A 26,284-nucleotide genomic window follows, 5' to 3' on the forward strand; every position below is an offset into this window, starting at 1 on the left:
ATTTTAAAAAGTTAGAACCGGGTTTGGTTTTAAATGAAGGTGCTGAATATACAATGCTAACATCATTTCAATAGATAAATATAATTTCATTAAATAATAATCTACTGAAGATCAGCTTAAGCATGTGAAGTAAAGGAACTGTGATCTAAGTGTTAGCATAGTAAAAATACATACCGTATTCAACGTATTAAGTGCCCTGCTCTAATAAGCGCCCCCTGTGATATTTGATGATATACTGGCTAGTGCACAATCCCAATTAGCAGGGGTGGGGTAGCCTAGTGGTTAAAGCGTTTGCTCGTCACGCCGAAGACCCAGGTTCGAATCCCGACATGGGGACAATGTGTTAAGCCCCTGCCGTGATATTGCTGGAATATCGCTAAAAGCGGCGTAAAACCAAACTTACTCTCACTCCCAATTAGCATGATTAGCACCCCTTCCGATAATGCACACTTGTGTGTTATATGCACCCTTAATCATAGGCAGTTAAATTCTGGAAAAATATATCTGTCGTATGTAAACATTTCCGGCTGTCAGCACAAACCACAAAATTTACGATCTTTCAACTCACCATTTTTTTCACCAAAATAATAATCTAATAAGAGCCCCTATTTCTAATTTTGAGAGTGCCCTGGACGCTTATTACGTTAAATACGGTAAGATGAAAATATTAATAGCTTTTTGACAAAGTGGTTATTGATTAAAGTTGATACATTAACAAACAAATACCACTCGCCTTGTTTTGAGGCAGTACAAAGTTACAATTAATTGAATGAAGTCAATGCTGTATTACAAAAGAAGAAACTAAAATATTTCAAAAGACAAGTTCTATATGTTTTCTAACAAAAGTCCAACAATTCCCCTTGTATTCCTATAAACCCTTTCATGTTTGCATTTTTCAAATTTGGCAAAATGTTAAATCAAGTTACACTCCTTGACACAATCATTTAACTTTGATACAATAAATGTTCTTGGCAAACTGATAAAATGACAACGTTCTTCAAAACTGATCACATCAAACCCTCCATTGCTTAAAGGATGAAGGAGGCTTGCAATGTTCAAAGCAGCATTGATGCTGGATGGTGACGAAGAGGTCATGATGCCAAAGGGTTCAGTGGCTTTGTTTACAGGTGATGCTGAGGTGACAACCAGACTTGCAACTGACCACTACATCGCAGAAAGCAAAATCTCAGAGTATAGGATGAAACACAAGTAAGAAAGATAATCTACACCGACTATCCCTGTTGCCACGTCTCAAAGAGACGGGTTTTCCCACAACTACTCAAGGTCGTTGGTTGTGACAGGAATGCTGCTAATCTCAAGAAAATCATCTAATCTTAAAGATCTCAATATTTGATATTTTCTTCTTAAAGGATTTTCATATTTTTACATTTCCTCACATTTTGGCTTCTGGGTGGATCTAGGAGCATTATTCATGATAGAATGTATGGTAAATATTTGAACCGTTCTGTCCCTGAAGTAAAGTGTTTGATTTAGATGCCTTATGTTTCTTGATAATGTAAATGTTTGAACAGAATCATTTCATCTTATCTTCTGCTGACAATTCAGTCCTTAGTCAATAGTCAGGGGAATTAAGAAACTAAAAACAATGAAACACAGAAAGTGTTGGATTTAGGATCCATTGTAATCTATTCTAATCTCACAGCAAGTGTTGATAATCCTTTTGGACACACTAGGGCTGGCAAAAAAGATCGATAATTGGAATTATCATCGATGGGAAGAAATATTAACCATTATCAATATGAAAATTGTGTCATCGATAATACCTTACATAAACTATTGTGATGAAATATAGTTTAGATTTACCCAAACAGACTTGTTATTGTCAGTAATGTTAATTGCTGGAGATGGTAAGTAACTGTTTTTGTTGTATCTCAAATGTCCACTAAGTAATCCCTGAATACATGTGCCACCACTCACCAGTAGCGTGATTGCTTTAGGATTTTTTGTTGCGTATTTGCCCAAAGATACTTCTCCGATATTTATCAATAATTGAACGATACTTAGTTAACAATTATCGATCTCTATGATCTGTATCGATAGACCATACTAATCCCATCTACAGTAAAATATGTTTATAACGAACACGTTTATAACGAACTGACAGATATTATGAACTAAATTTTTGGTCCTGGACATTTGCTGTATAGATGCATCTTCCCGAGGCAAGGGAGTTAACTGACTATAAAAGTCCAGTTTCCACCCTTGCCGAACTAGGCTGGTATTATGGAGTTACATTTTGGCTGGACTATCGAGTGTATGCATAGTCCAATCAAAATCGCTCACCAAAATCGAAATCCGGTCCGTGCAGATTTCGATAGATTGTAGCATTTGCAAAGCATGTGCACTGCCAACTCGTCAGCAGATATAATTCCAAATCTTTTCATGTTTTTAATCAAGGTGCTCACGTGATTGGATGCAGTATTTTCGCAATGTAAGACCCGTTTTATCACAATATAGATCTTGATTACCGATCAGATCGTCCTGACTGGTTGCCACCATTTTGTGTGAAGCAAACGCAAGTGATATGAGAGGTTGAATCTGATTGGTCGGTCCACAGGAGAGGCTTAGAAGGGACATAACTGGCAATAGCCACTGGTGGCGCTACGATCGAGCCCAGTAATTCCAGCCTAGTTCAGCAAGGGTGGAAACTGGACTTCTAAAGTCAGTTAACTCTCTTGCCTCGGGAAGATGGTATAGATGTTGTACGAGCAACTCGGGTACTCTGGTCGGGTCGGTCCTGAGTAGGACACGGGTACCCACAGGGCTACCTGAAACCCATGGTTAGTCACATGACATATTGTTAAATGACAAAAGCTCACTATAGGTCATTGGTTACACTACAAGTCGCTAATATTCGCATTTCTTTCTGACGACACACACATTCCTTTTGACTTGTGAATGTCTGAGTAAAGATAAAGCTTCAGTCAACTTCAGTGTACGCATGATCTGATCGTTTGATACATGTATCTAAATAGTTTTGGCCAGGGCTGCGGTAAAACAATTCCTGATCAGACATTTTGTTCCCAACTCTTGAGACTTGCAGTGGGTAGGGTCGGGTAATAGGGGATCAGGTACCCGGGTAGTAAATTTGGACTCGTCCCAGCCCTAATATAACAATAGTTTACTAAATTTAAAAACATTAAAAAATTTAAAAAATTTTAAAATTGCTGTTTTTGATTGAAAATATTCTTTTTAACAACTTTGTGTCTTACGGTAAGTCTTGTTTCAAGAGCTTTTTGTCAGTAAATTAACTTCAAATCAATATCGTGAGAATCTGTTTTTAATCTATTTTGACTGCAGGTCTCTGTGGCATGTTTTACACTACATCCCTATCACAAACAGCACACTTGTACATTAGATAACAACCTGCTCGGGTTGTAAAACAACATTACTTTCAAGATAGCTCAGTGGGCAGCTGTTTGGTACATAACATTTCCATCAAGCCATAAAACACTTATAATGTATCTTGGGAAATTTTACAGAGCTGATTAAATCTTCAAAAAACATGTCTTAATATGAACCAAATGTCAGGTTAGCTTGACATTGGAAGAGATTCAAGACACAAAGTCAAATATCTGCATCCTGTCTCAACTCATATCACATGGGACTCGGTCTTGAAACTTTGATCTCATAACTGTGAGAAAGAACAAACGTTACATGACATTACATGACATTATCTGTATTAGCTCAAGGATTTTCTAACTCTTGAAGAGAGGATCTTGAAGAGAAATGCAAATCCTTAATCAAATTACAGACAATCAGTCAGCATTTCACATCATCTCTACATTACAACATAGGATGGCTATAACAAATTAACCTATTTTCTTCTTTGATGGACAAGCTTCTCTAAAGTTTGCAATTTGAAAATCAGATGATGTTAAAGTCCTGTATCTATTGAAAATATATCTGAAACATCTTGTGTTTTTTTTATTTGTTAATTTTTTTATTTCAAAGCTGCTTTCAGGGACTTCTCTCAAAAAAATCCTGACATTTTTTTTCCTTCAGGTTTTTGAAAAATTATTGACCAAAAAGTCCATAGAAGTTGCAAAAACTTTATCTAGAATACTGAGACATCACACATATAAGATACATGTAATAGATTTACTGTTATATGTAAGAAAAATAAACAGCATCTGACCTCTTATAATTCTTTGCAATCTGCCTTTGACAAACTATTAACCAGTAAAAAACTAAAGTTAATCAAACTTCTAAAGTCAAACATAAAAAGTACTACAACTCTCAATACCCTCTCACAAGAACAATGGGCGCTTTATAAACGTACCTTCATGTCAAAGATTAAAAAATGTGTTAAAACCCCACAAAACTGCAGAAAAACAAAACATGTAAAAAAAACATTCAATACTCCAGTGTTTTAAGATGTAAAAAAATATTCTTAAGAACAAAAACGTTTTTAAACCCCAATACTCACAGAGCAACTCCCTGTTGGTCACACATGCTCGTCACACATGCTCCCTGTGACTCTGTGTGTGTACATGTGTGTTTTATGCAGCATCCACCCAGAGTCTCCACGACAAGCACTCACTGTTTCACTGTATTGAGTGTTTGTGCAGAGTCGGCCAGCCACCTCTCCCTTCCTTCCCCCTCTCCCAAGCTCACACAACAGACGACTAATTAGAATGGAATTTTATCTTTCACTATTACCACATGAAACTTGAGTGGATGTTCCAGTTCTCCAATATACATAAGCTTCCGCTTCAGACTCTAGAATCCTTTAAAAATCTAATTAATAAGTCTAATAAAATGTCCGTCTTGTGAGCTCAGGCTGTATCGACAGCCCATATATTATCACTTAAATCTGTTGAAAATTATGCCAAATGACAAGTTTGGGAAGGCAGGAATTTGTTGGAGTGATCAATGTCTGCCTCTGTTGAGTAGAAGAACACAGAAACCTAGAACTGTGGAGGGAGAGAGATATGTTGACTAGGGCCATTTAGTGTCTGTAGGGTAAGGGTCATTTATTAAAGGGCGGGGAGGCCAGTGACATTAAGGAAGGAGAGAGATATGTTGACTAGGGCCATTTAGTGTCTGTAGGGTAATGGTCATTTATTAAAGGGCGGGGAGGCCAGTGACATTAAGGGAGGAGAGAGGGAGGGAGGGAGAGAGAGAGAGAGAGAGGGGCGGGAGAGAGAGAGGGAGGGAGGGAGAGAGAGAGAGAAAGGAGAGAGAGAGAGGAGGAGAGAGAGGAGGAGAGAGGAGAGAGAGAGAGAGAGGGAGGAGAGAGAGAGGAGGAGAGAGAGAGAGAGGAGAGAGAGAGAGAGAGGAGGAGAGAGAGGAGAGAGAGAGAGAGGAGGAGAGAGAGAGAGAGGGAGGAGAGAGAGAGGAGGAGAGAGAGAGAGAGGAGGAGAGAGAGAGGAGGAGAGAGAGGAGAGAGAGAGAGAGGAGGAGAGAGAGAGAGAGGAGAGAGAGGAGAGAGAGAGGGAGAGAGAGAGGAGGAGAGAGAGAGGAGGAGAGAGAGGAGAGAGAGAGAGAGGAGGAGAGAGAGAGAGAGAGGAGGAGAGAGAGAGGAGGAGAGAGAGGAGAGAGAGAGAGAGAGAGAGAGAGGGAGAGAGAGAGAGGAGGAGAGAGAGGAGGAGAGAGAGGAGAGAGAGAGAGAGGAGAGAGAGAGAGAGAGGAGGAGAGAGAGAGGAGGAGAGAGAGGAGAGAGAGAGAGAGAGGGAGGAGAGAGGAGGAGAGAGAGAGAGGAGGAGAGAGAGAGGAGGAGAGAGAGAGGAGGAGAGAGAGAGAGGAGGAGAGAGAGAGGAGGAGAGAGAGAGAGGAGGAGAGAGAGAGGAGGAGAGAGAGAGGAGGAGAGAGAGAGAGAGAAGGAGGAGAGAGAGAGGAGGAGAGAGAGAGAGGGAGGAGAGAGAGAGGAGGAGAGAGAGAGAGGAGGAGAGAGAGAGGAGGAGAGAGAGAGGAGGAGAGAGAGAGAGAAGGAGGAGAGAGAGAGAGAAGGAGGAGAGAGAGAGGAGGAGAGAGAGAGGAGGAGAGAGAGAGAGGAGAGAGGAAGGTCATGTAAATTTGACACAGCAAAGGAGGGGGGTGTCAATCAAATCTATCACTACTGCAATAGGAAGGAGGGGATGAAAAAATGGCAAAGTTTTATATATTTACATAATTATATGGGCACTGGTAATTTAATATAGTATTATTGGAGTGTGTGTGTGTGTGTGTGTTTATGTGTGTGTTTGTGTGTGTGTGTGTAATTATTGGAGTTGGTGTGCGTGCATGCGTGATAGGAAAAAATGTAACTTGTATATTTGTTTGTTGGGTCGGGGGAGGGGGCAAAAATATGTTACACAAAAAGGGGGGGTGGGGACGAAATGTCATACAGTCCTAAGACTAATCTCACTCCCCAATAATTAATGACCAGTCTGAGGTAACATGACTATATATACAGCTGAGCCAGTCCTGCAGGTAAGGGGGCTTGTACTGATCTACATTGTGGCAGTTCTAACTCCATCAGCAGTACAAGCATATCTTAGAGGGGCGGTGGGGTAGCCTAGTGGTTAAAGCGTTCGCTCGTCATGCCAAAGACGCGGGTTCGATTCCCACATGGGTACAATGCATGAAGCCATTTCTTGTGTTCCCTGTTATGATATTGTTGGAATATTGCTAAAAGCGGCGTACAACTCTCTCACTCACTCAAATCTTAGATATCAGTAGTTCAGTATAATAAAATCTCTTGCTGCTTTTACTTATGTGCTGGGGGGCGGTCCGGTAGCCTAGTGGTAAAAGTGTTCGCTCGTCACGCCGAAGACCCGGGTTCGAATCCCCGACATGGGTACAATGTGCGAAGCCCATTTCTGGTGTCCCCCGCTGTGATATTGCTGGAATATTGCTATAAGCGGCGTAAAACCAAACTCACTCACTCACTTACTCACTTATGTGCTGGTAATGAATTTCTCCACAGAAAGTATTCCTAAAATACAACACCTTTAAAATATTGCACTGTTTAATCTGAGCCTTTACTTTTCATGAAAGTTCCTAAAACTTTAGTCCTGTCAAATACATTGTTAAGAAGGACTGCACCTACAACTAGTATTATGAAAACAGTGCTCTGGTTGTTCAAATGCCAAAAGTGTGGTAGCGGTGGCACAGTGGTTAATGTGTTAGCCTGAAGAAGGTTTAATCCCACCAAGGGCAGAATGTGTTTGTACCTGCCACAACAAGATTCCCTGTCATTACAATAACACTGCCAGAGGTCCTACTCACTCAAATGAACCGTGAAGATCCGGGGTAGAATAGGTCTTCAGCAACCCATGCATGCCGTAAAAGGCGACTATGCTTGTCGTCATTGGCGACTAACGGGATTGTGTGGTCAGGCTCGCTGACTTGGTTGATGCATGACATCGTATCCCAATTGCGTGGATCGATGCTTATGATGTCAATCACTAGATTGTCTGGTCCAGACTTGATTTATTTACCGCCGTCATATAGCTGGAATATTGCTGAGTGCGGCATTTAACAACAAACAAACAAACAAAAACTCATAATATATCCATGAAAAACACATGAACATGTCCTGGTAGTTAAATAACAATTAATTTAAAAAGAAAAATCTTAAATAATAACTGTTTATTAAATTACTTTAATGCAACTATTCATCATACAGGTATGTCTGCATTTTATTTAGTTTCAGCCAAAACAAAATCCCTATATCTGTCAATGTTTTACTGATGCAAGCAATCAGTGAGTGCAAGGCATGACTATTTGGTATAAATCCCAACACGCTTCTCCACTCTGTCAAGATTGTGTACTAGAATAATGATACCTTACCATACTCTCCCCTCCAAGACGACCCATAATTCCTTGTGAACGCCACTTCCACCATCTACACTGACTGAAATGATCGACTGAGATTTGGCCAAATTTACCTCATAAGGGTCAGTTTGCCAGAGGTACCTTGATGTAGAACAATTATATCAATAAGAGAACAAAACCAAACCCGTGGGCCTATTGAAGTACACACAATACAACTAGGGTTCAAAAATAGGATTAATTGTCCAACATTTTCACTCATGCTGGTTACTCAAACGATGCATGCAATCTTACGAAGAAAGGTTTAATCTAATTGAGTAGGATATCTTGATGAAATGTTAGGCTAGGATATTGAAGGAAAAGTAGTTGCCATAGACTCCCGGAGCGCACTATTACGATGGCTGTTCCAACAAGGCTATTATTGACCTTTTATAATTACGCTGTATTGGAAAGTCAGTTAAATGTGAGGGTATCAATGGTTCGTAAACACAAGGCAGGTAATCCCAGCATGCCGAGCGTCCCACGAGCGAACCGGGATTAGGTTAAACAGTGCACTTAAGCAAATACTTGGATGGCTTGTTGGCTAAGATTTGTTTAAACAAAACTTGGATGAAACTTTTTTGTAAACAAAGAATATAAACATGGTTCTTAAATGGACAGTTTGATGAACTGTTGATGCAGATTTAACAAACTCCAAGGAACTATTTTTATGATCGGCCCAAACAAGTAACTAACAGCAATTTCACGGATAGTTTGATGGTGTGATGGAGGCTAGGTTTGAGAATTCAGTATTAATCAATACTGCTTAGCTGAACACTAACATTACCTTTAATACATAATTTGAATATCTATTGGCAAATTTGAACTCTAACTTTTGAAAAACCTTTTCTCTAACATTAACCAAACAGCTACAGCCATGAACAGCATAAAAATTCTATATATGATAATTTTTTGGTGATAGAAACAATTATTACACACCTACTCTCTTATGTCAAAGAATAGTTAAAATGAATATCATTACATTGATTGTTTGTTATTTTTTGCCTTATGGACACATTTTTTGGGGTTATAAGTTCAAAAGAAGCATGTGCGATTCGCTGTGCAGAGTTGCATCCCCTGAGCACACCAAAAACCTATGATTGTGGGTTTGAATCCCTGTTCGCACCTGATTATGTTTCTAGGTTTGTCAGCACAATACCCGTGCTCGTTGGTTTCACCGAAGTGGTAAACGTCTGAGACCTGCATCACTTTGGGCTTTCCTCCCACATTAAGCTGACACGCCGCGATATAACTGGAATACTGTTAAAAGTGAAAGTGTTAAACCCAACTCACTCACTCACGTAACTGTACAGCGAATCGCGGCGCCTCAGACGCCTGGACGGTGCCCCCGAATCCTTGATGAATAAAAAGCACAAAATACATAAGTCCAACTAAACATTCCTGATTCATATTTAATATGTAATCATAATCAGACATCTTTATTAGTAAAATGTTTGGGCTTGGATCAGGTCCTATAATTTCTGGCAGCACTACGGAAATACCGGCGCTGTCCCAGACCATTTCTCCACATGAGCACACTTCCTGATATCCAAACATACATTAGTATTTATAGTTTTGAATCCATATTTTTTATGACAGCCAGATGCAGTCAATATACACTTCAATGCTCTGATGTTACACACACATGGCCCTAAGACTGAGTCTTGAACAGCGCCACCTATACACAGAACTGGTCTTCCAGCTCCGCCCCATATATCAATAAAAAGAATTTATCTTAGGTATTTACAAAACATATACATCATTGGCAAAACACTTATGTCAGGGTCAGTGGAAAGTGTGAATACTTCTTGCGCTGGAGTTGTATTTACATGGACATAACAGGAATAGTTACTTAATATTGATCGGATATAAAACCTGGATCAGTGTGGGGAGCAGACAGGGAGTGCTATAATGCTGACTGGATTTTTTCAGAGTTTCCCATCTCCCACCTGCCCTGAATTTTCAATCCAACGTGAAATAATGAAAAGTTTCCATATCTCAACTTCCCCTGCTGCTGTTGAAAATTATGATCCAATGTGATTAAAAAAAAGTACTTCTACCAGGTCAACTTGATCTTTTTTCAGCTACATTTATTAAAAATTTGTTTCCAAAGCAAAGTGATTCGATCTACCTCATACATCAAAGACTGGAACCAAGTGTTTAAAACTTTAAAATATTATAAAAAAAGTTACATATTTGGTGAAAAACAGTTTTTTTAAATTTATTTTTTAATCTATTTTTTTTATTATGCCCACCTGCCCCCTTGCTGGTTGAGAATGGAGATAGGAAATGTAAGAAAAAATATAGAAGGCCTAACGGGGGAACGTCTGGGTCCAGTACAACCATAATCCAAAGACAATATTTCCAACTTGTGCCTCAGAGAATGGGGGCAAAGGTGCAGCCTTGTGATGAAGCGTTCACTTGTCACACTAATGACTTAGGTTTGAATCCCAAAATATATTGTCTGATGCTCCACACAATGATATTGGGGGCATGGACGTGGCCCAGTCGTCTAAGGTACTGCAATTCACTGTGCACAGTTGTGTCCCTTGGGCACGCCAGAAACCTATGATCGTGGGTTCGAATCCCGGTTTGCCCTGATGATGTTTCTAGGTTTGTCAGCACCATACGTGTCCTTGTGGGTTTCACTGAAGTGGGAAAACATCCGAGAATTGCATCACTTCGGGCTTTCCTCCCACATTAAGCTGACACGCCGTGATATAACTGGAATACTGTTAAAAGCGGCGTTAAACCCATCTTCCCAAGGCAAGGGAGTTAACTGACTTTAAAAGTTCAGAAAAGTTCAGGAATCTCTAGATTGATGAGGTTCCACTGTAAATAACATTTACTGTGTTATTAGGTCAAGTGGTTTCACATGCCACAATGGGCAATTATGTGATGAGGGTCCTCGACTCACTTCCGCCCCCACCACTGACAGGTGCCCCACCCCTGGCCAGCTGGTGTGACCGGTAGTGCCAGCCCATGCATTGCTTGCACACATGTAATTAGTCCTGTGTCTGTGAAGACATTTTTTTTTCACATCTGCATCCTCCCACAGAGAGAACATAAAAACATTGAAAGGAAAGAACCATTGAACTGTTGGCTTATTAGTGAGTTGCTTTTTATGCCCCTTTGAACAGTATTTCAGATATACCATGGCATGTTGATTTAATGAGGTGGGTGAGTGAGTGAGTAGGGTTTAACGCCGCTTTTAACAGTATTCCAGTTATATCACGGCGTGTCAGCTTAATGTGGGAGGAAAGCCCTAAGTGATGCAGGTCTTAGATGTTTACCACTTTGGTGAAACCCATGAGCACGGGTATGGTGCTGACAAACCTAGAAACATAAACGGCGTGGACCAGGATTCTGTTGTGCCCCAGGGACGCAACTCTGCACAGCGAATTGCGGCGCCTTAGACGACTGGGCCACCCGTGCCCCCTAATTTAGTGAGGAAGGAGAGCCCTAAATTGACACTGCAAGTTGTCAATCTTTACTACTTAGGGGAAACTAGCAAGCGTTGGTAAAAGGCTGACAGATTACACAGCATAATCAGAGCAAATGTGGGATTCCAACTTATGATCAGCATATCCTGACATTGCAAAGGGAAGCAACTCTGCACAATAAATCAGACATGTTTCTAGTATATTTGATGTACAATATACAAACATATTGTATCACTACATATATATTTATGAAAAGAATTACTAAGGAATCAAGTGGAGAGAAGTGAGTTAGAGAGAATTGCTATTGTCAGCTTGATATTGAAGGATATTCCAAACTGCTAGCTGTTTTCCACTCTGACGATACCCATGGGAATATGGGAATTGAGCTGATAATTTATTTGGATCCAAAACAGGATGAATCTCCTGAACCAAATAACTGCGGATCCTTGCATGGCCAAGGGACTTAACTCTGGACAGAGAATAGAAGCACCACTGGACGAAAGATGAAGGATGATAGGTCAAGGTCACTGTTCACCGAATCCATTTACTTTGAATTCAACAGCAACAGATACATAAATTTTATCAATATTTGTGTCAAATCTAGGACATTATCAGGAACTTTTGTTCAAGAAGTATTTCGATATGGCCTCACGCCACAAAATCCTGAACACTTCCACACAGACATGGAACAATTTATTGGCGTGGCACTGGCGGTGTCGCTGACACACCTGAATAAAAACAGAGGTGTCAAATTACTTTTACGAGAACAGGTTATCAAATATTGAAGTACCTGGCCAGGTAGGAAAATTAATGCATGATGGTTGAAGCCTGTTCCCAGAATATATTTATATCACACAGAAATGACCTTGTTTCTCATCCTTATTGACTAAAGACACTACTGTTCATGTTATTATCATACTGTCTGATATTTATGAAGTAAAAAAAGAATCAATATTAAACAAGAGTTTGCCACTAACGTGGCTATATCCCCCGCCCCTGTTGCAGAATTTATGACATAATTAAATCTAAACAAACCCTAACCTTTTTTAACCGAGGTGGAACTTGTCATGGAAATTGTAAAAAAAAGAAGAGTTTGGAACCTTAAAAAAATAAAAATTTCTAAAATTTCTAAAAAGCAAAAGCAACCAGTTCAGCATGTACCTGACAGACCTGAAAAGTTTGATGAAAAAATATTGAACGGTTTATGAGTTATGCTCTGGAAACGAACCCTACCCTCACAGAACCTAAGTCCATCTTGTTGCCATGGAAACGTAAAAAATAAAAAATTCTAAAATTTCTAAATAGCAAAAGGCACCAGCTCAGCATGTACCTGACAGACCTGAAAAGTTTGATGAAAAAATATTGAACAGTTTATGAGTTATGCTCCGGAAACGAACCCTACCCTCACAGAACCTAAGTCCATCTTGTTGCCATGGAAACGTAAAAAATAAAAATGTCTAAAATTTCTAAATAGCAAAAGGCACAAGTTCAGCATGTACCTGAAGGGATCTGCAAAGTTTGATGAAAAAATATTGAACGGTTTAAGAGTTATGCTCCGGAAATGAAACGTGACGGACGGAGCCCGTTTCTATATCCCTCGCCAACTTTGTTGGGCGGGGGATAAAAACATCAGCATTGATCATAAGAAAATGCTTTAAAAAATAGGTAGAATCAAATGCTGCACTATCTAAGTAAAATACACATTCACATGTAGAGAGGGGCGGTCAGGTAGCCTAGTGGTCGAAGTGTTCGCTCGTCACGCCGAAGACCCGGGTTCGAATCCCAAAGTGGGTACAATGTTTCGTGAAGCCCATTTCCGGTGTCCCCTGCCATGGTATTGCTGGAATATTGCTAAAAGCGGCATAAAACCAAACTCACAGACTCACTCACTCAAAGGTAGAGAGGTGGACCTGGCTAGCTGGTGGATGATAGGGCATGAGTGAAATGCCGGCAGATCTAAGAGACTGTCAATTATCATGAAGGGAAAGGCCAGTAAGGTTCCATCTTTGGGGAGGCGTGACAACAACCACTCTGTCATCCTCATCATATACTTATCTTGGTTTGATGACCCACCCTGTGACAAGTCGCCATGACACACAAATCTTGCCAGTATTTATACAGTAAATTGACTGTTCCCCTTTGCCTTAACCTTAATTCCCCCAAACGAAGATGTGTGTCTGTCTGTCTGTCCATGTCGATTTCGTTACATGATTTTGATTGGACGATGCATAGACTTCTTAGTCCAGCCCAAATATAACTCCATAATTCCAGCCTAGTTCGGCAAGATGGAAACTGGACTTTTACAGTCAGTTAACTCTCTTGCCTCGGGAAGATGACAGTGGTTGGAAGCACTGCTCTACCATACCCAAGGGTAATATAAGTCACGTTGAGATCTGTTATCCCATATCAAAGAAACCAGATAATTATTTTTAAATATCATCTTCCATATATATAATTTTCTTTGACATACAAACCAGACCTCTTACCTTTAGCATGAACCAGCAACGACTGACCAAGATGATGTAAAAGAACACAGGTACTTCTGTTTTCTTCGCTCAACTAACAGATTAAAAAATATGCTGACTTGTGAAGTACGATGACATTTTATATAATCATACACTCAGGAATAGCAAGTGACTGTTGGCCCAAGCTTGTGGTATCTGACCTGTCATTAATCAAATCGGATGTTAATCATGAGAAGAGGATAAGGTGGGACGTCAAATACCCGTATCGAGATGACGACTTGGGGCACCACCCAGCTGCTATGGAGTGCGAGCCTTACTGTGTATACACGTCAAATACCTTGAAGACAAACTCGCGATTCTGTTGGTTTTCAGTCTCAAACATCGTTGTCACACGCAGATAATGAGAACAAACACACCGTAAAATGATGCTCGGGCTAATCTGTGGGAGGATTAAAGCTTTAAGTTTCACATGGCGACGTGGTCCCATTTGTGGATTAAAGTTTTAAGAATCATGGGTAGAATATTTCCTTGTACTTGTCTGTAGGTTTCACGAACTACATTTCCTGTGTGAGAAAGTACTGGGGTGAAAACTAACTATGTGTAAGGGAGGTGAAGTGTTCTGTTCTGTTTTACCTTAAGCTATGCTGGTACACTAACAAAAGGTTGTAGCATTACTTTGTGTGAATGAGTTCATGTACTAAACACTTGGCAGTTGTGTTCAAGGATAGAGTATCACTGACTTAATTAACAGATGTCTTGTTAATTATTGGAAACAAACATTTCAAGTATAAATTATATACAAAAACTCAGACAATAAGAAGTTTACGCTTCCTAAACTTATACCCCCATTACCTATTGATTTTAATGGCAATATTTTATTCTATTTGAACTTCACACATTGTGCCTAAGTGAGGAATCAAACCCAGACCTTCAGTATGACAAGAAACTGCTTTAACCACTAAGCTACCCCACCGCCCCTCCTGTCAATGATTGCCCCTCCTGGGACCTAAGATCAGTGACTGCCTCTCCTGTCAATGACTGCCCCTCCTGGGACCTAAGATCAATGACCGCCCCTTCTGGGACCTAAGATCAATGACCGCCCCTTCTGGGACCTAAGATCAATGACCGCCCCCATCTGGGACCTAAGATCAATGACCACCCCTCCTGGGACCTAAGATCAATGACTGCCCCTTTTGGGACCACAGATCAATGACTGCCCCTTCTGGGACCTCAGATCAATGACTGCCCCTTCTGGGACCTAAGATCAATGACTGCCCCTCCTGGGACCTAAGATCAATGACTGCCCCTCCTGGGACCTAAGATCAATGACTGCCCCTTCTGGGACCTAAGATCAATGACTGCCCCTACTGGGACCTAAGATCAATGACTGCCCCTCCTGGGACCTAAGATCAATGACTGCCCCTCCTGGGACCTAAGATCAATGACCACCCCTCCTGGGACCTAAGATCAATGACTGCCCCTAATGGGACCTAAGATCAATGACTGCCCCTTCTGGGACCTAAGATCAATGACTGCCACTTCTGGGACCTAAGATTAATGACCTATCTATAGACACTTGTAAATGCTTATGAAGGAGTGAGTGAGTAAGTATGGTTTTACGCCACTTTTAGCAATATTCCAGCAATATCATAGCAGGGGACACCAGAAATGGGCTTCACACATTGTACCCATGTCAGGAATCGAACCCGTGTCATTAGCCTTACGAGCGAACGCTTTAACCACTAGGCTACCCGACTGCCCGCTTATGAAGGATCTGGCCACCTGTTATCAATGTGTTCACAGATTACATTCCCAACAATATCCTAACACTTGCCCTCAACAAAAAGTCATCCATGCAAGATAAATAAAAGTGGCAAAAAACATTTCCATAATCATACAAAACTCCATTGTACGATTCATACTATATCCTGAACAAATGTATGAAGAAAATCTATGCTATTCTGTTTAGAATAAGGCTAGGAAAATATAACTTCATACAGACAGGTCAAATGTTGGAGGATACTATCCCAGTTATCTCACTGTATATTAATTTCTTCAAACAACTTGACAAGAGCTATTCATGAATACGACATAGATACAAGGGCTGGGACAGGTAACAAGGGTACCCGGGTCAGGTGGGTACTGAGTAGGACCCGGGTACCCACAGGACTACCCGGACCCGTGGTTAGTCACATGATATATTGTCTAAGACTAAAATGATCTGGAACTCTATGGTTACACTACAAGTCACAAATGTTTGCTTTTCATTCTGATTTTGCACCCAATCCTTCTGATTTGTCATATGGTTGAATAAAGATATAACTTAAGTCAACTTCTGTGTATGCATGACCAGATTGTTTAATACATGTATCTACATACTTTTGCCAGGGCTATGCTAAAAATATTCCCAATCGGACATTTTGAGACATCTTCTGAGACCTAGAGTGGGTACCCCGGGTAGGGAAGGGTAACAGGGGGTCGGGTACCCGGGTAGTAAATTTGGACTCATCCCAGCCCTAATTGATACCTTCTCCTAAAGCCTACATTCATGTAATACATTTATTAAATAAAATAAAAATATGTGGTACAACATTTGACTAGGTAAACAAATTGTTATGACACTAAAATATGTTTTAGGTACATGAAAAATGAAGAAAAGGCATACCTTCTGAAAGTGTTATTCATAAGTAGATATCAGATAAACTGACGGAGAGAAAGAAAGATTTTGTCTGCTGTTTTGTTTTTGTCCAAGTCAACACCCAACTCGGTAATATTCCAGCGATATATGAATATATAATTGAGTCTGGACCAGATAATACAGTGATTGACATCATGAGCATTTGATCCACTCAATTGGGATAACAATGCATGCAATTTATCAAGACACTTGACTGCTTGATCCACTTCGCCGCCTCTCTTGACAAGTATAGGTTGCTGGGGACCTATTCTAACCCGGGATCTCCACGTCATGAAGGTGACACCTGTCAGGTTGAATGGTGTTGTCCCAAATACCTGTTGACATTGGCAATAGGGTGGCTCTGTACCTAGTGTGTTTACTTGACTTACACAGCTGGGCTGGGTTTTAATCTACACAATGTAAACTTTGTGATTCTAGTTTTGGGGTTAACATAAGGGAGTTCGTCATTAAGTTTGTTCCTACTGATTAATTTTTGCTTAGCATGACATCTCTATGAAAGCCTTTTTTCTTTCTTTTTTCTTTCTTGAAATATCAAGATAGTAAGTTGAAATTTCGAGATACTTACTAAATTGCAACTTCAAGATAATGATCTTGAAATTTCAAGATAATAAATTTAAACGTTAAGATTTTAATTTGAAATTTCGACTTATTATCTTGAATTTTTAAGATACTAAGTTGAAATTTCAAGATACATAAGTTGAAATTTCAAGATACTAAGTTGAAGTTTCAAGATGCTGAGTTGAAATTTCAAGATAATAAATTTAAACTTTAAGATTTTAATTTGAAATTTCAACTTATTATCTTGAAATTTGAGGATACTATGTTGAAATTTTAATATTCTATGTTGAAATTTCAAGATACTAAGTAGAAATTTCAAGATACATAAGTCAAAATTTCAAGATACTAAGTCAAAATTTCAAGATACTAAGTTGAAATTTCAAGATACATAAGTTGAAATTTTAAGATACTAAGTTGAAAGATTTAGTATCTTGAAATTTTAAAAAACAACCACAAATGGCCCTAAAACGTTATCCGTACATCTCTGTCTCCATACATTCTGAACAATTTGTAAAAAAATGAAAGCAAATGCCATCTGAAATTTACTGAGTGAGTGAGTGAGTGAGTGAGATTTTACGCCACTTTCAGCAATATCATGGCAGGGGACTCCCCAAATGGGTTTGCTACATCGTACCCACGTGGGGAATAGAACCAAACATGATGATATTACACTCCAACCGCTCTGCTACCCCACCACCCCTAAACAAGGCAAATGTGACCTGTAAACACAGTCGTCTGGCTGACAAAAGGAGCCTGTTACCTCTGCTCCTAAAGTTTTTCCAGGAATCATACCATCCTGAATGTCTCAATCCTGCTGCCTTACAAATTGATGGAAAAAATGCATTCCTAAATAACCTAATGTAACACAAAAGCTTGCCGGATAATTGACCCGAGCATTTTCATATCAGGTGATTTATTAAAGATTCTAAACTCGTCCACATGAGCCTTTTTCATGTAACTAATATTGAACTTGATCCCATTTTTCCCAAGGACTCTAAAGACTCCTATAATTGCTGTCACCTAGCGGCGGACTGTCAATATGTGGGTGTGTTGATGTGTTGCTCAACCCGTGCATCGGGCAGGGGGGGGATCAATGTCTCCCGCATCAGGGACAGGATGTCATTACTTGGAGTGGAAAATCGAAATCACAAGAATATTTGAATTGCTGAGATTTGAAAAACCATCCATGATATATAGATTGTTGGTTATTGAACTTAAAACATTATTTCCAAAGCTGATTCTTGCTGACGATAACGTTGTTTGATTTGCTAATCTATTTCAACATTTTAGTAAAAGTTTTGAGAGGATATCGCAAGTTTATAACCTTGATTCATCGGATAGATCTACATCTCAAATATCTCCAGTAATATGAAAAGCCCTTGCTTCCACTGTTATTTCTACATAGTTAAATCAGAGCTCGAGATAAGCTGCGCATTTGCATAAAATATGCATTAAATAAAATGAAAAATGCAGACAAATCAAATCCTAGCGTATCAAATACACAACAAAATCTCTAAATACGCTATTGATACAAATTTATGCATCTATTACAACTATTAGAAAAAAGGATTGTGTATATCACAACTGTTAGATAAAATGATTGTTTCAGCCGATCACCAAATTCACTTACCAACAGTTACATTCGGAGAAGCTTCTGCAACAAACATACTGATAGATGCCAAATGAATCTTAATTAGTCGCTGATTGGTAATTGAAACAATAGCGTCTTTCTTACAATGCTAGGTTTTGGAAACAAAAAATGGCTTCCCAGAGAGGGAGCCACAAGCAGACGCAGACGAGTATACTACTATTTATATAGTTTAAAATGATTTATAGGGGTTGCTAAGCAACAGGTTTTTAGTTAAATACCAAATGTCAAGAAACAGGTGGGTAAAAAAAATTGAATACCCTCTAAAACTTGTGGATACCCAATCAAAATTAAACCCTGGGTAAAATATCCAGATAACCAAAAGCTTATCTATAGCTCCGTAGTTCCCAGCATTCATAGACACAGACCCCATGTTTCACATGGTCACCCAAACAGCCATCTTGTATCTCGTATCCATATTCACCTATATAGAGAATTTATTTCAGGTGGTATCTTATTTCTATGAAACTTTCTATTTTCTTTCTAGGCCAATATGTGAAGTTCATATCTTCCCCTCAAAGAAATTATATTCTTTTATCAAATAATTACACACTATTCTAAATGATTCTTTACATTTCTTGAAAAAACAGCTTTTTTCAAAAAACTGATTAACATTAATTTAATGTTTCTCAGTGATTAATTATGTGAAAATGTTTCTTTAATCTTGTCATACAAAATATGTATGTAATAAATAGTATAGAGAAATAATTTTAGTAGAAGTGTGGGGTTATAATCGGTGCCCATTAATCAGTGCCTGTCATACGAGGCGGCTATAGGCATACAGTGGTCAGGTGTCAAATTACAGTAACAGCATGCTTTATTGGTCCGGAGATCAATGACTGGTTTGTCTGGTCCAGACTTGATGGTTTACAGGTCAATGTCATATACCCGGAGTTTGGCATTACAACAATCAACAATGACTAACAAATCTTATGTACAAATTTTGTAAAATACTGTATACAAGAGATCCAAGCAGTGCCAATTGTCTTCCTTTCTCGTTTTTTAAACAATGTTTTTGTGAAGTTTAGAAAAGGCTTATACCTTGGCTACATGCCAATGTCACAGCCAGTGGTGCTTGACTTGCCAAATACGTTTTATGTGATAAAATTCTTCAAAACATCAGTAGAGATTGAGTCATTTATACTCACCAGATGCCCAGAGTGTTGACTGTGGGTAAGTTATTAATCCTTCGGGGCATATCCACAACAGGTATTGAGAGTGTCAGTTTACAAAAGTTTAAAATGTCCCATCAAAGAGGTGCCAGGATGATGCTAGGCATTGGTCATCTTGCCACTATCACAATGTCAATGATACTTCCACTATGTTAGAGCTGAATCCAATATTTATATTCTAAAATCAAATGACCACTCCAACTGCTGCTACCAAAAGCACTATCTCATCATTGCAGGTATGTTATTATTATTATTATTATTATTATTATTATTATCATCAGTATCACCATCCACTAGCTCCGACCTTGATCACAATTCAACAGATTCAACCACTGCTTTCAATTCAACAGTTTCAACCACTGGTCACAATTCAACAGTTTCAACCACTGCTTTCAATTCAACAGCTCCAACCACTGATCATAATTCAACAGCTTCAACCACTGGTCATAATTCAACAGCATCAACCACTGGCCACTATTCAACAGCTTCCACCTCTAATCCACTGTTGCAAGTACTGTCCCTGCAAGTATTTCAGTGCTGCCACTTATTTCAACGCTGCTGCACAAAGATCGTCCCAGCACTGCCCCAGGCGACGACCATCTGCCTCTTCCAGCGAGCGAGTGAATGAGGAGATGTAAGACCCAGCATCCAGAGCAGGATGAAGCTGTCTGCACGGCCAGGCCTATTTGCCCATGCTGGGAATGACATAGAAAGTCTTGTGTCAACACGTTAAAATGCTGCACGTTAGGACTATTTACTCCCTAATCTGGCTCCCGTAACAGACCTATGTTTGAGGAGGTATACTCGTGCACGGTGCAGCGATGTCGCGGACGCTGTCCTACTGGACAAATATGTCCCCTAGGTTAAACACAGACTTCTTTCAATCCCGGTCTCTACACACTCTTTGTCCTCATTAGCTCTAAACAAAACACATCATCGCAAAATAACGTCAGACCGACCCAGTGATGGTTATTTTAAGTCATCAATTAGTTCTGTAAGCAATTATTTTGAGAAGCAAGAAACTGTCACCATCAGGGTTTCCATGTAACAATGTGTGTCTTGGAGTAGAATTTGTCTCATTTACTGTCACATCAGCATCAATATGACCTGGTCCGTGTATCATGACTTTTAAATGTAGAATTCAGAAAAACATAAAAGTGGATCCCAACTTTATCTTAACTTGTCCCTTCAGGTACATCTAGGCTGCCCAGAATGGAGACATCATGGACAATTTCTACAGGTGTACATGTTTAAGAGCTACTTGTTTGTTGTCAGAGCCGATGAGTGAGTGAGTGAGTACGGTTTTACGACGCTTTTAGCAATATTCCAGCAATAACACGGAGGGGGACACCAGAAATGGGCTTCACACATTGTACCCATGTCGGGAATCAAACCAGGGTCTTCGGCGTGACGAGCGAACACTTTAACCACTAGGCTACCCGACCGCCCCCAGAGCCGATGAGAAGGGGCTTGTCACAGTGTCACTGGTGTTCATGTCATTAACTATCTGGCAAAAAACACTCACTCACTCAACCAATGGGTTTCGAACCATGTTAATCATCAGGACATCATCAAGCTATGTATTTTAAGTATCTGCTGTTCAATTTGTTGTCTTACAAAAACCTAAAGCATTCATTTATAATCAATTGTCTTCCAATTTGTTTTATTTTGTTTTGATTAATGCCAATCATTGTTTGAAGTTATGTTTTCAATTGGTTTTGACTTTTAATTTACTTAAGTTTTGGTTTGAAGTTTGTAAGACTTTTAGAGAATTTCTTAAAGGAATTAAACATCTAAATATTTCCAATTCTTTACTTCTTATTTTGCCTCTCTGAGGATGGAATGTCATCAAAGGCTATAAAAAAACAAGGAAATACAATTGGTCCAGACAAAATGAAAACCAGTCAGTATGTTTACAAAAGTTACAAAATCTATTCAAATCAATAACTGAACCAAAATTATTATGAAAGTGAGGACCATTTGATATTCCAGGGGTGGGGGACTCGGATTTTCTATGGAGACTATTTTTTCAGCTACCAAATATTTTCTTAATCAAAACTATGGGCATAAATATTATTTTCTGAAAAAAAAACTTGCAACAATGTAAATTTCTTTGATCCCCACCAATATGACACATAAATTTTTTTCAAGCATTTTCAGAGACAAAGTATTTTGTTCTACAACAACTAAGCTCCTCCCAGAATATCAAATGGTTGGCCACTAATGAATTACATAGATGAATGCACACATCCCAGAATATCACACATCACAAGCATATCATACAGACATGTCTCCCTGATAGACACGTGCACCATCTCCATCTATTGCATCCATTAAATAGAGTACCAGTGTCCTCTGAAGCACGGTTTGTTCTGTGACATGAAAGTGACGAGAACACTATACAACACAACATTAAAAACATAATGTTGGCAGGAGTGTGAGTCCACCATGACATTGGCATGTATCCATATTTCAAGGCTTTTCAAAGCTGCATGGAAGCGAGAAGAGTTGGAAGAAGTTTTGTCAGGCAGTATTTTCTGTCAAGTTCAGAAAACTAAAGGTGCAAAAACAATGTGTTAATCAATATGTATGATATTTCATCAGTGTAGAAGTTAAGCAGAATAGTGATAACACATAGCAACACCCCCAAAAATGTTTGAAACTCTACTAGCCCTTAGTAACCTTAACATTATCAAGACAGGTCTGGGCTAGCCATCTCCCAAGGCAAGTGTGTCCACTAGCCTACCGCATTCGACGTAATAAGCGCCCAAGGCGATATTTGCCAATATATTGGCAAGTGAACAATCCCAATTCGCACCCCTTCCGATTGATCAATGTACACAAGACTTATTTATTCATGTATAATACGCACTCGTGTGTTATATGCACCCTTAATTATGGGCAATTAAATTCAGGAAAAATATATCTGTTGTATATAAACAGTCAGACTGTCAGCATAAACCCCAAAATTTATCTTTCAACTGTTTTTTCCACCAAAATAATATTCTAATAAGAGACCCCTATTCCTAATTTTGAGAACACCCTGGGCGCTTATTACGTCGAATATGGTATATCAAAGCCTAGTTTCTACCATTGCCACATCAAGGCCACTTTTCTGGCTCGACCCTGGAGGGTAGAAACAACAGCTTTTTCAAACATTAAATATAAAATTGAACAGATGGAAAATAAATTGAATTAATTTAGATTATTAAGGCCAGACTAATTTTTCTCCCCTTGTATTAGGGACCCGCCGATCTGATTTCTCCCTGATGTTTGAAAAAGTAAATAATGAAATAAACTATGTATTTTAAAGAAACAATTACAGTCATGGCTACACTATAATATCGATTGATTTCCCAATGGCAGGGAAAATCTCTTCTGCAATTGTCACTTGCGATCAGCAGAATGCAAATAACTTTCACTGGACATCTGTTCTGTGAGAGCTAAAAATGAACAGATGGAAAATTTTAATTATTAAGGCCATACTAAAAGTGGTTTGGTCTGATGTCTGACTAATGCTCCCTGCAGTACTTCTTCCATGCTGCACTCTCTCAGAGCTCCCAGCACATTCCAGCATATCCCAGACTATCCAGCATATCTAGCACATTCCAGCATACCCCAGGATATTCCAGCATATCTAGCACATTCCAGCATATCTAGCACATTCCAGCATACCCCAGCACATTCCAGCATATCTAGCACATTCCAGCATACCCCAGCACATTCCAGCATAACTAGCACATTCCAGCATACTCCAGGATATTCCAGCATATCTAGCACATTCCAGCATACCCCAGGATATTCCAGCATATCTAGCACATTCCAGCATACTCCAGGATATTCCAGCATATCTAGCACATTCCAGCATACCCCAGGATATTCCATCATATCTAGCACATTTCAGCATATCTAGCATATTCTAGCATATCTAGCACATTCCAGTATACCCCAGCACATTCCAGCACATCAAGCACATTCCAGCATATCTAGCACATTCCAGCATATCTAGCACATTCCAGCATACCCCAGCACATTCCAGCATATTCCAGCACATCAAGCACATTCCAGCATATCAAGCACATTCCAGCATTCCCCAGGATATTCAAGCATATCTAGCACATTCCAGCATACCCCAGCACATTCCAGCATATCTAGCACATTCCAGCATATCTTGCACATTCCAGCATATTCCAGCACATCCCTACATATCTAGCACATTCCAGCATATCTAGCACATTCTAGCACATTCCAGCACATCCCTACATATCTAGCACATTCCAGCATACCCCAGCACATTCCAGCATATCTAGCATATTTCAGCATATCTAGCACATTCCAGCATATCTAGCATATTCCAGCACATCCCTACATATCTAGCACATTCTAGCATACCCCAGAACATTCCAGCATACCCTAGCATTTTCCAGCATATCTAGCACATTCCAACATATCTAGGTTATATAGACAAGGGTAAAGGGATCTGGAAAAAAGTAGACATTAATTATGCAAAAAACCATAAATATTTGTTATTTGGGTTATTAATGCATATCCCCCACCCCCCCCCCCCCCCCCCCCCCCACACACACACACACACACACACCACCACCACCACCACACACATACACCACACACACACACCTCATATACTACATGACATTACCAGTCCCAAGATACATTATATTGAATTTGAAATATTCATAGTTAATTCTGTCCACTAAAGAATGTTTTGGGAGAGCAATTTTGAAACGACCATTTCTCATGTTTCATGTAATCAGACTGTTGCATCTGGACATGATCCATAGGATAACCTGGTGCTTTACAAAAACTCCACACAGCCAAACCAAGGGAGATAACCACGTGGCGGGTCCGGTCATTGCCCATCACGACCCTTGTACACCGGTTGTACAGCTCAAACAGGTGAACATTTATTCCAACTATACGGGGTGGTCGGGTAGCCTAGTGGTTAAAGCGTTCGCTCGTCACGCCAAAGACCCGGGTTCGATTCCCGACATGGGTACAAAGTGTGAAGCCCATTTCTGGTGTCCCCCGCCGTGATATTGCTGGAATATTGCTAAAAGCGGCGTAAAACCGTACTCACTCACTCCAACTATACAAACAACATGTCCGTACCAATGACCAATGTTTAAAACCAAACACAACCACATTGCGAAAATATTTAATAACACTGTTCCAACAATTAATTTTATTGTAAATTTCACAATTTTTAAACCAAACACAAATACGTTTGTTTGTCAACATAACCTGACCACAAAATCCTGTTTTCTGGTTATCATTTAATACTTTAAGCATTAGGCTTCAGATTTTGAAAAAAACAACCTTCATATAGAGCCAAGTCCCCACACAGCTGCCACTGGATCAACTCCAGGAGACAGGGCACTGTTATAATCTGGCCCAGGAGGAGTCCAGACATGGTGTGTTTTGTGTTTCGAGTAAATGCAGCTAACAGGTCGTTAGTATCAAGCCTCTGTAAAAATGTCCGCGATGTTAATGGAAGGCATTGTGCTGCAATGGCTATTTCAGAAACCTCTATCCCCCTATTTCATTTCCACATTGATATGTGGTTGCAGTGTGCACCAGCTGTTTTTCAAGGCATGAGAACTTGGAGCATTTTAAAGAGATGTCCCAATACGAACATGTGTTCAGCATGTACGCGTATCAGACTTGAGATGGGATTAAAGATTCGGCAGCTTGAAGCAGGAATTTTATCAAGAACAGCTGACAGCAACACACTCACGTCTAGGTAATAAAGTGCAGACATGGAGAACATATATTCCTGGAACTAATGGGTTCTGAAACTGTTACTTGGGAGGTATTGCAAGAAAACATAGGACTGATAGTGCACTCTTTCTTCAATTTGTCATTTCCTACTGACAATCTGTGGAATTTTGAAAATGTCTTAAGTCATAATGTTGGATAATGTTTCCTTACATGTCCTGCCATCAAGGACCCATACATGCTGGGAAAGTGGACCGACAAATCAGAAGACAACCCAATGAGAAAATGTCAATAAATCTCTAAATGCTCAAATGCGAAATGTTTTTTACCCACAAACCAGTTTGAAGAAATTGAGGTTTAAACATGCACACGTTTATTTCTGTAAACTTACATCATCACTGTCACTGAAAAAACATGTATCTCGACAACAAACATTTCACTGTTTGTAGAATGTTTAACAGTGTGTTTACCATCTATGACACCTATGTGCATCCTCCCGAGGCAAGGGAGTTTACTGACTATAAAAGTCCAGTATCCACCCTTGCGGAACTAGGCTGCAATTTCTGGGCTTGATCGTCAGGCTATTGCCGATTATGTCCCTCCTATGGACCAATCAGATTCCACCTCTCATATCACTTGCATTTGCATCAAATAAAATGGCGTCACCCAGTGAAGACGATCTGATTGATAAACAAGATCTATTTTGTAATAAAACGGGTCTTACATCATAAGTGCATCAAATCATG

General features: G+C 39.7%; 1 protein-coding gene across 5 annotated transcripts in view; it reads right to left on the bottom strand.

Annotated features, from left to right (window-relative positions):
- LOC139479789 (phospholipid phosphatase-related protein type 5-like) overlaps positions 1–26,284 on the bottom strand; it is a 73,717-nt gene that overhangs the window by 32,798 nt on the left and 14,635 nt on the right. The window contains exon 1 of one of the 5 annotated variants that reach the window (XM_071262663.1): positions 19,779–20,369. The exons of 2 other annotated variants lie outside the window; for them this stretch is intronic. The gene's annotated coding sequence lies outside the window, so the exon portion shown is untranslated. Of the gene's footprint in view, positions 1–4,450; positions 4,625–13,747; positions 13,835–19,778; positions 20,370–26,284 lie in introns of those variants that run through there. 2 more of the 5 variants (XM_071262664.1, XM_071262662.1) reach the window with 2 other exon arrangements.

The sequence above is a fragment of the Haliotis cracherodii genome, unplaced genomic scaffold, assembly GCF_022045235.1.
Source record: "Haliotis cracherodii isolate W230 unplaced genomic scaffold, xgHalCrac1.p SCAF_4, whole genome shotgun sequence".
NCBI lineage: Eukaryota > Metazoa > Mollusca > Gastropoda > Lepetellida > Haliotidae > Haliotis > Haliotis cracherodii.